This window comes from Monodelphis domestica, chromosome 3, assembly GCF_027887165.1.
Source record: "Monodelphis domestica isolate mMonDom1 chromosome 3, mMonDom1.pri, whole genome shotgun sequence".
Classification (NCBI taxonomy): Eukaryota; Metazoa; Chordata; class Mammalia; order Didelphimorphia; family Didelphidae; genus Monodelphis; species Monodelphis domestica.
This window is the reverse complement of record NC_077229.1, coordinates 224332545-224349016: the sequence shown is the minus strand read 5'-3', so window position 1 is coordinate 224349016 and position 16472 is coordinate 224332545. Positions and strand designations below refer to the sequence as shown.

General features: G+C 36.8%; 1 protein-coding gene across 3 annotated transcripts in view; it reads left to right on the top strand.

The window, feature by feature from the left end:
* The window catches only part of LOC100023635 (glyoxylate/hydroxypyruvate reductase B-like), a 73904-nt gene that overhangs the window by 44235 nt on the left and 13197 nt on the right, over positions 1-16472 (top strand). The window contains exon 1 of one of the 3 annotated variants that reach the window (XM_007487827.2): positions 12815-12973. The exons of the other annotated variants lie outside the window; for them this stretch is intronic. The gene's annotated coding sequence lies outside the window, so the exon portion shown is untranslated. Of the gene's footprint in view, positions 1-12814; positions 12974-16472 lie in introns of those variants that run through there. 3 annotated transcript variants of the gene reach the window in all.

Below are 16472 nucleotides of genomic sequence, written 5' to 3'. Positions count from 1 at the left end.
AGAACCTTCCTAAAAAGAGAAAATTCCAGGGGTTGCCTTGCTTTTATTGATGAGGAGGCAGAGGGATGCCTCTAATCACGTAGACAATCATGATTGGGTGGTACAGTGGAGGGAACACCTTTTGGGCGTGTAGGACATAACCGCACTTTCCCGGGCAAGTCTCCGAACATGTTAATGGACTTGTGTTGGGCAATAGGTCTCGTGATCAGGTCAAGGTTACCTTCACAAACCTTATCGGTAAAGCCTCATGCTTGGAGACACAGTAATAATAGTCATCTATATTTCATAGATGTGAATATGCTTGGGATGCTACAGGTGTCTCAGGAAAGTTATTATATGTCTTCTTTTGACTAATCTTAGAAATTAAAGATATGTGAGAGCATTGTTAAAATTTCATTATAGCTTTACTAAGTAGAGCAAAGTTGTAGGGGAAATAATAGTTCTTTATAGACAATACATATGTATTTATTCAGATATTGGAACTTCATTTTAAAAGAATTTTAATCACTATACATTAACACTATGTAAATATATCTAAACATATGTACATATATATAGTGAAAGGGAATTCTTTATACCGTTTGTCTATTTTGAGTTAATCAACCAAGAACTTAAAGTACCCCTACTTAAGGCTAAGTAAGAGAGTTCACAAGAAGTTCACACCTGCAAAGATCACAAGCACTGTCCTATCCTGGGCAGTGCTAGGCAAATTGGGAAACTGTGATTGGTTCCCTCAAAGTGGGGGAGCAACAGGAAGTGATGTGGGAAAAGGATTATAAAAGGCAAGACCAAAAAGTAGATTCATTCATTCCTTGGCTCTTTGGTGAGAAGACCCTCCTGGAGCAGGATTCTTTGCTTAAGGCTGGCTGGGTGAATGACTGGAGCAGAAGAGACTTCCATTGGTGGAACCCTTGCAGAAGACACTACCAAGACTCTTGGCTTAAGAGACTGCCATGACTTCATGTGGAGATCAGGACTTGAGGGAGCCCTTGCTGGGTGGTGAGCTGGGCTTCTTTGGACAGAAATTATAGGGTATCTAGCTAGGCAATACTTTCTACTTCCTTCCTACATTTCTCTCTTTTACTATATTCATATTAAACTAAATTGTTAAGAGCAGCTAACAGACTCTTGACTTAAGAGTTAATTTTATAAACATTGACCACAATCTTATTTTTTAATTCATATTTAATCAAACCAATTTTAATTTTTACAATATACATATGTCTCCATGTGTATATCTACTACCTTTTAGTCCAGACCTCTGATTGGCAAACTCCTAATGTGGAAATCATTTCCAGCAATGCAAATTCAGTAACTTGTTTTCCACTAAAGTGTTGCAGACTTCTGGTCAGGATGGCGGCTTAGAAGCAGCAAAAGTTCAGACCTCTGAAAACCCTTCCTTACCGATCACAAACTGAATGCTCCTAGGAGACTGAAATTCAAACTTAACAACAGGACAGAGCCGGGGAACCCTCCTTCTGGACTCAAATCAAAAGGTACGCTCCCCCAAAACCAGAATCCTAGAACATGCTGGTCTAAGGGGAAGGCAGAAGGAAGGTCCCAGGACCCCTCCCCTCCAACCCAGAGCACTGAGCCCCCAGCAGCAGTGGGAAACTCATGGCTGGCAAAGGTGCTGTTCTGAAGGGTGCACCTGGAAAGCAACCTGGGTCAGTCTCCTGGCATCCAATACAGACAGCAGGGAAGCAGCCTGAGAGAGAAGGGGGAAGCCTGTAGCCCTGTGGCTAGGTCCTTCTATCAGAGTCTCACCAGAGGTTTTTGCCTTGGGGCACATCCAGACCAACCCAGTTGAACCTAATCCCATCAGGAGCCCTCAGAGCTCAGGGAGGCCAGGATTCCCCCCTACCCCCCCCAGAGTGCAGGGCCTCTGAAAGAACAGGAACCTTGGGGCGGGCAAAGGCACTGGGGTACCTTGCGGACAGTGCTGTGCCAGGCTCAGAGCATGGAAGTAAGATAGCAGAGAAGCAACTGGAGATAACTGAGAGCAGTAACACCCAAAACGCCGGCAGGTAGGGGAGGGCAGACCCTGGGATCCCCCAGGAAGACAGCACAGCTGCAGAGAACAGACAATTTGCCTGGGGCTAAAGCCTCAGATCATCAGACAGATTCACTGAGAGTCAGTCCTCCTCACTCAGATTTCTGACTGGAAAGGGGAGAAAAAACCCATAGAGATGGTAAACAGTGCAGAGGTGCAACAACCTCCAAACACCAAGAAAAGCAAGAAGAAGGGGGTTACTTTGGACACATTTTATGGAGCAAAAATACAAAATACAGAGGAGATAGAAAAGGAAACACAAATAAATGCTCCAATACCTTCCAAAAGAAATGGAAATTCTCCACAAGCTCTTGAAGAATTTAAATTTGAAATTATCAAAAAGATGGAAGCCTTTTGGCAGGAAAAATGGTAAACAATACAAAAGAAACTCAGCAATCTGAGAGACCAAAATATGCAAATGCAGGAAAAGCTAGAAGCCTCAAAAAACAGGTCAGACCAAACTGAAAAGGAAAACTAGTCTTTAAAGGTCAGAATCAGACAACTGGAAGACAATGATCTTAAAAAAGAGCAAGAATTAATAAAGCAAAGTCAAAAGACTAAAGAATTAGAAGATAACATAAAATATCTCACTGACAAGGTGACAGACCTGGAAAACTGAGGAAGGAGAGACAATCTGAGAATCATTGGTCTACCAGAAAAGTCATAAATAAACCGTAATCTTGATATAATACATGATATCATCAAAGAAAACTGCTCAGAGATTCTAGAACAAGGGGACAAAATGTTCATTGAAAGAGTTCACAGAACATCCTCTACACTAAATCCCCAAAAGACAACTCCCAGGAATGTAATTGTCAAATTCCAAAGCTTCCAAGCAAAAGAAAAAAATCTTACAAGAAGCCAGAAAAGGACAATTTAGATACAAAGGAACTCCAATTAGGGTCACACAGGACCTAGCAATTTCCACTCTGAACGACTGTAAGGCATGGAACATGATATTCAGAAAAGCAAGAGAGCTGGGTCTTCAACCAAGAATCAGCTATCCACCAAAACTGACTATATACTTCCAGGGGAAAGTATGAACATTCAACAAAATAGAAGATTTCCAAGTATTTGTAAAGAAAAGACGAGAGCTCTGTGAAAAGTTTGACATCCAGACACAAAGAGCAAGAGAAACTTGAAAAGGTAAATATGAAGGAAAGGGAAAAGGAGAAAAATGCCATCTTTTTCTTTTATTCAAACTCTCTTCTATAAGGACTACATTTATATCAAATTATATACATTAAGATGTGGAGAAAATGTAATGTGTAACTCTCAAAAATTGTATGCATCATTAGAGTAGTAAGAAAAATCATGCATGGGGAAAGTTTGGGGCATCAAGATGATATGGAGAAGGGGGGGGATGGAAAGAAAAAGGGAGGGGGGAATCGGTGGTACTAATATATACTCCAAGAAATAGAAAAAAACTAAATATAATAATCATTCTCACACAAAGATACACATGGGAAGGGGAGGGGAAGAATTCTATAAGAAGGAGAGGAAGAGAGTTTTTACTTAAACCTTACTCTCAGTGAAATCAACTCTGAGAGGGAAGAACATCTAGACCCATTGGGATCTTGAATTTTTATCTTATCCAACAAGGTAAGGGAGAAGGGAAAACCAAGAGGGGGTAGGGGAGAGGGAACACAAAAAGGGAGGGAAGGAGAGGGGGGAGGGGAAGGGAACAAAAAGGGAGGGGCTAGAAAGGGAAACATATCATGGGAGGGGACAAGGGGGACTGATTTAAAGTAAATCACTGGCTTAAAAGATTATAGCTAAAGAAGAAAGGTCAGAATTAGGGGAGGATATCAAAATGCCAGGGAATCCACAAGTGACAATCATACCTTTGAACGTGAATGGGATGAATTCACCCATAAAATGTAGACAAATAGCAGAATGGATTAGAATCCAAAACCCTACCATATGTTGTCTTCAAGAAACACACATGAGGCGGGTAGACACTCATAAGATCAGAATTAAAGGATGGAGTAAGACCTTTTTGGCTTCAACTGATAGAAAGAAGGCAGGAGTTGCAATCATGATATCTGACAAAGCCAAAGCAAAAATAGACCTGATCAAAAGGGATAGGGAAGGTAAATATATTTTGTTAAAAGGGACTATAGACAATGAGGAAATATCACTAATCAACATGTATGCACTGAATGGTATAGCACCCAAATTTCTAATGGAGAAACTAGGAGAATTGAATGAGAAAATAGACAGTAAAACCATATTAGTGAGAGATCTGAACCAACTACTATCAAATTTAGATAAATCAAATAAAAAAATAAGAAAGAGGTAAAAGAAGTGAATGAAATTTTAGAAAAATTAGAGTTAATAGACATATGGAGAAAAATAAATAGGGACAAAAAGGAATACACCTTTTTCTCAGCACCACATGGCACATTCACGAAAATTGACCATACACCAGGTCACAGAAACATGGCATACAAATGCAGAAAAGCAGAAATAATAAATGCAGCCTTCTCAGATCACAAGGCAATAAAAATAATGATCAGTAAGGGTACATGGAGAGCCAAATCAAAAATTAATTGGAAATTAAATAATATGATACTCCAAAATTGGTTAGTTAGAGAAGAAATCATAGAAACAATTAATAATTTCATCAAAGAAAATGACAATGGTGAGACATCCTTTCAAACCTCATGGGATGCAGCCAAAGCAATACTCAGAGGAAAATTCATATCCCTGAGTGCATATATTAACAAACTAGGAAGGGCAGAGATCAATGAATTGGACATGCAAATCAAAAAACTCGAAAGCAAACAAATTAAAACCCCCCAGAATAAAACCAAACTAGAGATCCTAAAAATTAAGGGAGAAATTAATAAAATCAAAAGTGATAGAACTACTGAACTAATAAATAAGACTAGAAGCTGGTACTTTGAAAAAACAAACAAAATAGACAAAGTACTGGTCAGTCTAATTAAAAAAAGGAAAGAAGAAAACCAAATTAATAGCATCAGAGATGAAAAGGGGGACATCACCTCCAATAAAGAGGAAATTAAGGCAATCATTAAAAACTACTTTACCCAATTATATGGCAATAAATATACCAATCTAGGCAATGTGGATAAATATTTACAAAATATAAACTGCCTAGACTAACAGAAGAAGAAATAGAATTCTTAAATAATCCCATATCAGAAAAAGAAATCCAACAGTCCATCAAAGAACTCCCTAAGAAAAAATTCCCAGGGCCTGATGGATTCACCAGTGAATTCTATCAAACATTCAAAGAACAGCTAATCCCAATACTATACAAACTATTTGACATAATAAGCAAAGAGGGAGTTCTACCAAATTCCTTTTATGACACAAAGATGGTACTGATTCCCAGACAGGTCAAAAACAGAGAAAGAAAATTATAGACCAATCTTCCTAATGAGTATAGATTCAAAAATCTTAAATAGGATACTAGCAAAAAGACTCCAGCAAGTGATCAGAAGGGTCATTCACCATGATCAAGTAGGATTTATACCAGGGATGCAGGGCTGGTTCAATATTAGGGAAACCATCCACATAATTGACCATATCAACAAGCAAACTAACAAGAATCTCAATAGATGCAGAAAAAGCCTTTGATAAAATACAACACCTATTCCTATTAAAAGCATTAGAAAGCATAGGAATAGAAGGGTCATTCCTAAAAATAATAAACAGTATATATCTAAAACCATCAACTAACATCATCTGCAATGGGGATAAACTAGATGCATTCCCAATACGATCAGGAGTGAAACAAGGATGCTCATTATCACCTCTATTATTTGAGATTGTACTAGAAACACTATCAGTAGCAATTAGAGAAGAAAAAGAAATTTAAGGCATTAAAATAGGCAAGGAGGAGACCAAGTTATTGCTCTTTGCAGATGACATGATGGTCTACTTAAAGAATCCTAGAGATTCAACCAAAAAGCTAATCGAAATAATCAACAACTTTAGCAAAGTTGCAGGATACAAAATAAACCCACAAAAGTCATCAGCATTTCTATATATTTCCAACAAAGCTCAGTAGCAAGAATTAGAAAGAGAAATCCCATTCAAAATCACCTTAGACAAAATAAAATACTTAGGAATCTATCTCCCGAGACAAACACAGGAGCTACATGAACACAACTACAAAACACTCTCCACACAACTAAAACTAGATTTGAGCAATTGGAAAAACATTAACTGCTCATGGGTAGGATGAGCCAATATAATAAAAATGACCATCCTACCCAAACTTATTTATCTATTTAGTGCCATACCCATTGAACTTCCAAAAAACTTTTTTACTGATTTAGAAAAAAACATAAAGTTCATTTGGAAGAACAAAGGATCAAAGATATCCAGAGAAATAATGAAAAAAATACAAAGGAAGGGGGCCTTGCAGTCCCAGATCTCAGACTATATTATAAAGCAGCGATCACCAAAACAATCTGGTACTGGCTAAGAGACAGAAAGGAGGATCAGTGGAACAGACTTGGGGTAAGTGGCCTCAGCAAGACGGTATATGACAAACCCAAAGATCCCAGCTTTTGGGACAAAAATCCACTATTTCATAAAAACGGCTGGGAAAATTGGAGGACAGTGTGGAAAAGATTAGGTTTAGATCAACACCTCACACCCTACACCAAAATAAATTCAAAATGGGTGAGTGACTTGAACATAAAGAAGGAAACTATAAGTAAATTAGGCAAACACAGAATAGCATACATGTCAGACCTTTGGGAAGGGAAAGACTTCAAAACCAAGCAAGACTTAGAAAGAGTTACAAAATCCAAAATAAATAATCTGGAATACATCAAATTAAAAAGGTTTTGTACAATCAAAACCAATGTAACCAAAATCAGAAGGGTAGCAACAAATTGGGAAACAATCTTCATAAAAACCTCTGACAAAGGTTTAATTACTCAAATTTACAAAGAACTAAATCAATTGTACAAAAAATCAAGCCATTCTCGAATTGATAAATGGGCAAGGGACATGAACAGGCAGTTCTCAGCCAAAGAAATCAAAACTATTAATAAGCACATGAAAAAGTGCTCTACATCTCTTATAATCAGAGAGATGCAAATCAAAACAACTCTGAGGTATCACCTCACACCTAGCAGATTGGCTAACATGACAGGTATGGAAAGTAATGAATGCTGGAGTAGCAGTTCTTGAAGTGCACCCTGTAGACACCTGATAGGCTTCTTTTTCAGAGGATCCACAAAGTCAAAACTACTTTAATATGACATCATTTGTCTATTCTTTATCTTTATCTGAGGGGACCAGAATAGGCAAAGGATAGAAGTAACGCTTTATGTTAAGAAGAAATATTTTTGAGAGAAAATCCAGGAAATGGAACAGAGAAGGAAGGAAAAAAAGAATGACGGAGAACACCTCAATTCTATGGAGGGAAAAAAAAGAAGGAATTTTATCATTACATTATGATATGGCAGTGAATGGAATCATGGGTTTCATTTAGAGAGGCACGGCTTCAGGTAAGCTTAAAAATTCATTTTCTGGAAGTTTTTACCTACGGTTCCTATTGTGATACAGAAGCTTCATATCAAATGCTTTGGCTCGCTGAGCAACCTTATAACCAATGCTGCCCATACCGATGATTCCCAGAGTACATCCAGTCACCTCTTGTCCCGTCCAGTTAATAGAAAAGTACTTGGTGTCTGGTGACAAAGCTATCTCATTTCCTAAAAGTTCAAGATACAAAAGTGAGCCAGGGAATTGTCTCCACAAAGGATACTATTGTACTTTTAAGAGAAAGTAATAAAAGAATAAATTGTGATTTCTATCTGGCTTTGCAATCTCTGATAACATGAGTTATTCTGAAAATTCTTGCCCATTTCTACATGAAGCAGAACAAAAGTTTCTACAAAAAAAGAAAATACCCAACAAATCACAACATATTGGAAATATGCATATATTGGAATAGCATACATGTCAGACCTTTGGGAAGGGAAAGACTTTAAAACCAAGCAAGACTTAGAAAGAGTCACAAAATGTAAAATAAATAATTTTGACTACATTAAATTAAAAAGTTTTTGTGCAAACAAAACCAATGTAACTAAAATCAGAGGGGAAGCAACAAATTGGAAAACAATCTTCATAAAAACCTCTGACAAAGGTTTAATTACTCAAATTTACATAGAGCTAAATCAATTGTACAAAAAATCAAGCCATTCTCCAATTGATAAATGGTCAAGGGACATTAATAGGCAGTTTTCAGATAAAGAAATCAAAACTATTAATAAGCACATGAAAATGTATTCTAAATCTCTGATAATCAGAGAGATGCAAATCAAAACAACTCTGAGGTATCACCTCACACCTAGAAGATTGGCTAACATGACAGCAAAGGAAAGTAATGAATTCTGGAGGGGATGTGGCAAAGTTGGGACATTAATTCATTGCTGGTGGGGTTGTGAATTGATCCAACCATTCTGGAGGGCAATTTGGAACTATGCCCAAAGGGTGATAAAAGACTGTCTGCCCTTTGATCCGGCCATAGCACTGCTGGGTTTGTACCCCAAAAGAGATAATAAGTAAAAAGACATGTACAAGAATATTCATAGCTGCGCTCTTTGTGGTGGCCAAAAATTGGAAAATGAGGGGATGCCCTTCAGTTGGGGAATGGCTGAACAAATTGTGGTATATGTTGGTGATGGAATACTATTGTGCTCAAAGGAATAATAAAGTGGAGGAATTCTATGGAGACTGGAACAACCTCCAGGAAGTGATGCAGAGTGAGAGGAGCAGAACCAGGAAAACATTGTACACAGAAACTGATACACTTTGGTAGAATCGAACGTAATGGACTTCTCCATTAGTGTCAATGTCTCTGAACATTGTCTCCATGCAATGTCTCTGAACAATCTGCAGAGATCTAGGAGAAAAAACACTATCCACAAGCAGAGGACAAACTGTGGGAGTAAAAACACCGAGGAAAAGTAACTGCTTGACTACAGGGGTTGAAGGAATATGACTGAGGAAAGACTTTAAATGAATACCCTAATACAAATACCAACAACAAGGAAATGGGTTTGAATCAAGAACACATGTGATACCCAGTGGAATCGCACATCGGCTATGGGAGAGGTGGTGGGAGGGGAGGAGAGGAAAAGAAAATGATTTTTGTCTCTAATGAGTAATGTTTGGAAATGACCAAATAAAATAATGTTAAAAAAAAAAAAGAGTTGCAAGGTAAGGACAGTTGGGTGGCTCAGTGAATAGAGCACTGGAGTTGGGAGGACTTGGGTCCACATTTGACCTCAGTCAGTTCATAGCTATGTATCCCTCAGCAAGTCACTTAACCCCATTTGTGTAGCCTTTGCACTTCTGTCTTAGAGCTGTTACTAAGACAGATAGTAAGGGTTAAAAAAAGAAGAGTTGCATGAAACATGGAGAAATTAAGTGGTATGCCCTTGATTTTAGGGGTAAAACCTTAGACCAGGTTTCTGACTGTGAGGTCAATTCTCTATCCACTTGCCATGGTGTCAATTGTGGGCCAAGATCCTGGTTGAACTGGGGAGGCTTGTCTTAATTCTTCACATGTCTAATGTAAGGGACTTTTGTGAGCAAGGAAGGCAGGGAGTAAATCTGAGGCAATTTAGTTACCCACCCACCCCCAGGTGGACTGATCCAATACCAAACCATAGACCGTTAGACATTAGAATGGATTTTTATTAAGGTTTCAAGTTATGGAGGATGTGGGATTGTCAATCAAACAGGTGGTATGATAGAAACAATAGCATCAAAGCCGAGCTCCTGGAAGTTTCTCAAGAGAATAGCTCTTTTCTGAGGCGGCTCTCTTCAGAGAAAAAGCAGCAAAGAGTCAGCTTGTCATTCACCATGTCAGTCCAATTTAGCAGATCTTTATGCCCCTCCACTCCAAGTAAAACTGCCCCTCGAACTCCAGCAGAAGTGGAAGTCCAAGTTGAACTGCCCCAGTAGAACTCTCTCTCACAGGAGGTTCTACTCCAAGTGAAAGTTCTAAGTGGAACTGCATTCAGGCAGTTGTCCCCTTTTAAAGGCACTTTCTTTTTTGTCACTTCCCCTAATTTTTACATCTACCAATCACAGTTGATGCTTTTGCCTTTTGAACTGACCAGGGGCAGTGAGTTGATTTTGATTCATCACCCACTATTTCACATTGGGGTCACAGACCTCCCAATTAATGTGTGGAATGGGATGTTTACACCTTTGGTGATTAAATCTAAAAATGGGCAGATCTTCCCTACTCAACTTTAAGTATCATGTTTGTACTTTTAATGATTAAATCTAAAAATAGGCAGGGTTTACACTTTAATTTTCACAGTCAGGGGAGAGTTAAGTATTTTCATTTGTTATAATCAGGGGAGAGTTAAATTTAATCTTCACAAATGGCAATTAACAAGACCAAAGAATGGATATTCACACAATGGCATAGCCAGTGCCCAGACCAGAAGCTCCTTTGAAAGTCCTTCTTACTCCAGAGCCCTGGCATCATCTCATTCAGATGCTGAGTGTGTGTTTTTGACTTGACAAAGAAGTTACTGAAACTGCACACCAGCCTTCCAGAACTGCAGACAAAGGGAGAAGTTTGAGTTCCACAAAATTTGAGCCCATTCAATTTAAGGATTCAGAAATCAATCATGTGAAATATTAGAAATATATTCTTAAGTCTGGTCCATGAACACTTTGCTCATTAGAGTCAGCTTTTGAATACATTTTCAATATCTTCATGATTGGTTTATAACTGGAACCCTACAAAAGGAATGAGGGAAAGACTTTAAAAATTCAGTATTAAAAATTATAATGATAAAGTATTAAGAATAGATCTCAATAAGAATAAATCTTGGGCTTTTATCTGAATTTCTCTTTAACTGTCTCAGACACTGTTTTACTTGAAATTATTGAAATATTCTTTAAGTAAAAGAAGTCTTCATTTGAACCTTCAGTCTCTGACTGCTCCACTGTACCAAATGTGGAACAGGGACTGGTATGCTGACTCTCCCATACACACATACAGACATGATTGCGTACTATAAACTTAAATAATTTGATTTTTAAAAGAGTTTGCACCATTCAAAGATCATCTCTGGATTTGGAGCCTGATTTCTATTGTGGCAGGTTACATTCCTTTGCTGTGTTACATTTACTCCTTCCCTCTAATATCACCTTTTGCTGCTTTTTTACAATGACTTAATGGGAAAGCATTCCCCCTAAGCAATCTCTGGCATTTTTCTGCCTGTGACATCAGAGACCAAGGGACCTGTCCTATATATCTATTACATTTGAATTGCAATGATTCATTTAATTGTATCCTATTTGTGTTTTATAAATTAGTTTCTTATTATGTGTACAGGGATATAGTTGTAGGTTTTTTTGGGTTGTTGTTTTTGTTTTTACTGTTGCTTTTTTTGTTTGTTGATATCCAGATTTTAAGGGATATAAGTAAATCAATATTACTTCCTCTAGAATATGTAATTGCATGCATACTTTTATACATAGCTGAATTAATGGGTAAGATCTTTAGTCCCCTGTTAGGATCTTTGTGTATTAGAAGTTTATTTGATGTTTTGCATGATAATACATGTATAACCCAGATCAAATTGTTACCAGCTCTAGGAGGGGTAGGTAAGAGAGTGACAGACAATTTGGATCATATCACTTGAGAAAATTTATGTGGAAACTTATTATTACATGTAATTGGTTAAGTAAAATATCTTTGTAATAAAAATAAATAAATAAATGAAAGAAGCTTATTTGCCCTTGCCTATGGAATCAGAGATAGCATTTATCATGTAAAATCTCAAAAGAAAGCACTCTTCCTTGGTAATGAGTTTCTATTTTCTTGCCTTCTCAATGGATGTGGGAGTTGGAAGGGAGAGAGAGAATTTGGAACTGAAAAGAAAATAGAATTGAATTTTTTTAAAAAGAGGAAAAAAAAGTAAGAAAGTTCTATTTCAGTTTAAAACCCTGAAATGTTTTACAACTCTCTTGGAAAAGTATCTGGGAACCTTGGAGCAGCAAAAAGGTTCCCTCACAGTGGCCAAAAATCGGTTGTTCTTTTCTCCCCGGGCTGTTCTTTCTGGATTCTTAAGGAGACTTGAATAGAGATTCTCCAACATGAGCTCAGAGGAAGCCCGTGAATCCTAGGCTTTCTGTCTACAAGGCCAGCACTCTAATCCCTACGCCAATACTGGTTGTTGGAAATGAATGATTTGTGAGTTTTGAGGTAGTTGCTTTAGAGTTCTCTGAGGACTCCAAAGGTCAGTGACACAGTGAATAGAATGCAGGACCTGAAGTCAGGAAGACTAATTTAGATCCTAGGTATGTCACTTAACTCTGTATCTATTTCCTCTTCTGTAAAAAAAAATGAGTTAGAGAAAGAAAGAGCAGATCACTTCAGTATCTTTGCCAAAAAAAGCCCAGAGGAGTTCACAAAGAATCAGACATGACTGAACAATAGAAATAGTAATACGATATAATTTCGTTAGTTTCATATATTAATTTCCATCCATTTGTTTAGACAAATTGGGTTGGAATTACTATAATGTCAGGCAATGTTTTCTCATTTTTCTCTTAAAATCTTAGAATCTAATTTTTCTTAAAAAACAACTAATTTAAGGCTTAGTGATTTTTTTTTTTTTTAGTGTATGTGATTAAGGACTGATTTATCTGGCTCAGTGGTTGGTAATAAAAAACGTGTGTTTCATGCACTAAAGACCTCAATACCACAAGATAGGATATAGCTTTAAATCCCTCCTCCTCACAGCCACTGCTAGAAAGCTCTGCCTTGAATATAAACCTCTCCTCCTCCTCCTTTTTTTTTTGTCCAGTTTATTTTCCTCTTTAAAAAGAAACTTTGTGGTCAAGAAAGGACACAACTTTCAGAACAGAAGTTCTTGAATATCATTTAAACAAAAGGTAATTTTCTTTCTTTCATCTTTTTGAAATATTTAAATACTTTAACAAATAGGAGAAAGGGTTTATATCTAAGTAGTTTGAAGCATAGCTTATAATCATTGGTGTCATATATTACAAATACTTAAATTATCATTTGGTTAAAGTGAAAGAACAAGTATGCATTATTTCTTTTTCTTCTAATTTTGAAGTGAAGGTTTTAACAGTTCAGCGTACTGTGTCACTGATGGCCTTATTGCTTGACTTTTAAAAAGTGAAAGTATTTGTTTCTGCTGGTGAACTGTCTAAAGCACATTATTCAGCTGTTAGAAGAGCATTGTTTACCTAGTCAGACTTTCAGTGACTGAGCCAGAAGCCAGAATGCAAAGGAATGAAAAGCCTGTAGGATAAGAAGTGAATATGGAGAAAAGTACCTACTAGATCTCTAGTTAGGGAGAGACTTCTTCATCAGCCAAGGAATAGATCTGATATTGGGGCATACTCAACATCTGCCAGACTGCTTTCCATTCCTCCCAGAAGTCGTTGTGTAAAAAAAAAAAAAAAGGATTTACCAACTAACTTGGCTTTATAGATTATTATGCTGTTGCATTGCTTGCTTCAGTAAGTTGTATACCTAGCCTGATCAACCTCTTTATTTCCTACTCACTATCAAATCCTTTTACTGATTGCTGCTTTTTAGTATAATTTGAAATTGGTAGTGCTAGGCTTTATTACTTTTCATTCCTTTTCTTTATTTTCCTTGAAATACTTAACCTTTTGTTCCTCTAGCTCTGAGATAAGCATTTTATGACCTAAGGGCAAACTCCACCTCACTTATATTTGTAGAACTAAGAATGATTTTTACATTTAAAACATATAATACAACTTCATTTTAAAACATAAAAACCATTCTTAGCCCACTGGTCATAAAATTAGGTATATCTGTCTAGCAGTTAATTGTATTATTATTATATATTATGAATATTAATATATTAAAATAAACATATTAATTGCTTGTGGGTGGTCCAATCTAATATGACAAAAATGATAATTCTACCTAAATTATTTTGTTTATTTGGTGCCATATCAATCAAACTGCCCTAAAACTATTTTACAGAGCTAGGAAAAAAAAGAAAATTCATTTGGAAAAACAAATGGTCAAGAATTAATTAATTAATTAAAACGTATATGAAGGAAGATAGCCATATCAAATCTTAAACAATATTACAAAACAGAAATCATTACAATAATCTGATATCAGCTATGAAATAGAATGATAGATCAGTGGAATAGATTAGGTGAACAATCCAATGTTTGAGAAACCCAAAGATCCAGAAAAGGAACTCATCATTTGAAAAAAACTGTTGAGAAAACTATAAATTTATGATCAAAGAAGAGAAAGGGAGCATTACAAGCTATAAATGTGAATCATTTTGATCATATTAGATTTAAAAGCTATAATCCAAGCAAATCATTGCAGCAAAGACTAGAAGAAAAGCAAAAAAATTGTGTGTGAGATTTTATAGCAAGTTTGCCTCATTTCTCCAATATCTAGATAACTGAGTCAAATTTATAAGAATATGAGTCAGTCCTCAATTAATAAATGGCCATAGGTAATGAATAGGCAGTTTTCAGAAGAAGAAATAAAAGCTATCTATGGTTATAGGAAAAAATATTCTAAATCATTATTGATTAGAGAAATGCAAAACAACTCTAAGGGGGGGCTCCAGCCATGATGGCTAAGGAAGAAATGGATACCCTACTGATCTCTCTCAAATTACCTTCCTTCACAACTTTGATAAAAGACCTCAAAATGAATTCTGGAGCTGAGGAACCCATAAAACCCATAAAATGGGGTATATCAGGTGATAATGACAAATTACTCATGGGTCAGTGAACTGGGACGAGAAAAATGAATCTGGCATTATAGGAGGGTTGAACTGACAGACTGACAGATCAAACACGTAGACATCTACTTGCTGGGTAATGACAATGTTTCATGATAGGGTACAGACTTTATAGGGAAATGACATAGGTTAAGAGATTAGGTAAGCCTTTTGCAGGGACAAGCTAGTAATGATTTATAAGATGGAGAAAATGGATTTAGATTACCTCAGTGGTTCTGAACAGAGTTTTCTACAGGATAATAAATCACAGGTAACATGTCCATTCACCATGTCATTGTATGACCCAGTTCTGTATAGAATACTGTATGTTCTTGTCTCAGAAACTTCTACATTATAATTTTCTTGGAAGAACATATAATATTTGTTTTTCTCATGCTAGGGAGCAGGCTGTTTCTGGCAATTTCTAATCTATGATTTCCCAGAGACTTGGCAAACTGGGGTACATTGGGCATTCCATAGCCTTGGTGGAATGAAAGCCCCTAATTTTCTTATGCTGTTCCCATAGGAGTGAAACAATTTTTCATTCTAAGACAACTTAAAAGGTTCGTTGCACCACAGTGGGAGTGGAATGCGGGCAAGCAATGGCAAGCTAGCACAGGCTTTGGTGGTGGCAACAGCAATGGCTTCAGCCCACAGATGGTAAGCAGGTCAGAGGGAAATTACAGGGTTTGTGTGCTGGCTCTGAGTGCAGGATTCTGTCACACTGCTCATCTGAAGAGCTAATGCACAGACTTGATTCACATTTACAGGTAAATGTCCCAGGAATATATCAGTATATACACTTGTATATACCAGTGTTTAGTCACTGGGAAGCAGGGAAACCTAGTCACAGCTTCAGAGCAAAAAAATAGTGCTTATGGTGGTTTATATTCTAGTGCATAGGCCAGGAGAATCCTTTTTTAAAATGGCTTTATTTTTTTCAAATACATGTATAAATAATTTTTGACAATTTGCATTTCATATTCTCTTCCTCACTTGCCCCCTTCCCTCCTCTCCAAGATTCAAAATTATCTGATGTAGGTTATACCAGTGATATCATATAATACATATTTCCATATTCCTCATGCGATAAAAGAAGACACATATCACACATACAATTAAAAAAAAACTCATTTAGGAAATAAAGTGGAAAATGGCATATTTTGATCAGATGCTAACAGTTCTTTCTTTGACTGTGGATATTTTTTAACATGAGTCCTGTGGTTTTATACCTTGCATTGCTGATGCTTTAGTCTTTTAGTTGATTACCATACAAGGCAAAGGGAGTATTAAAAACATTTCTCCTTGTATCATGCCACTTTGGAAGAACTGAAAACTTATAGATCCCCAGAGCTAGCTCTGAAAGCAACAACAGAAAGAAGCTGAAGCTTAGAACAGTGCCCCCTTCACAAGAGTAAGGACCAACTTTAATAGTTTGGGTTTTTGTTTTTTTTTTTAAGTTAAAAGTCAAGAAAGACAGAAAAGGAAAATGACAAATGTTGGAGGGGATATAGAAATTGTGGGTCACTAATTCACTGTTGGTGGAGTTGTGAACTGATCCAACCATTCTGAAGAACAATTTGGAACTATGACCAAAAATCTTTCACAACATGAGTAAAATAGAAATATGTTTTGCC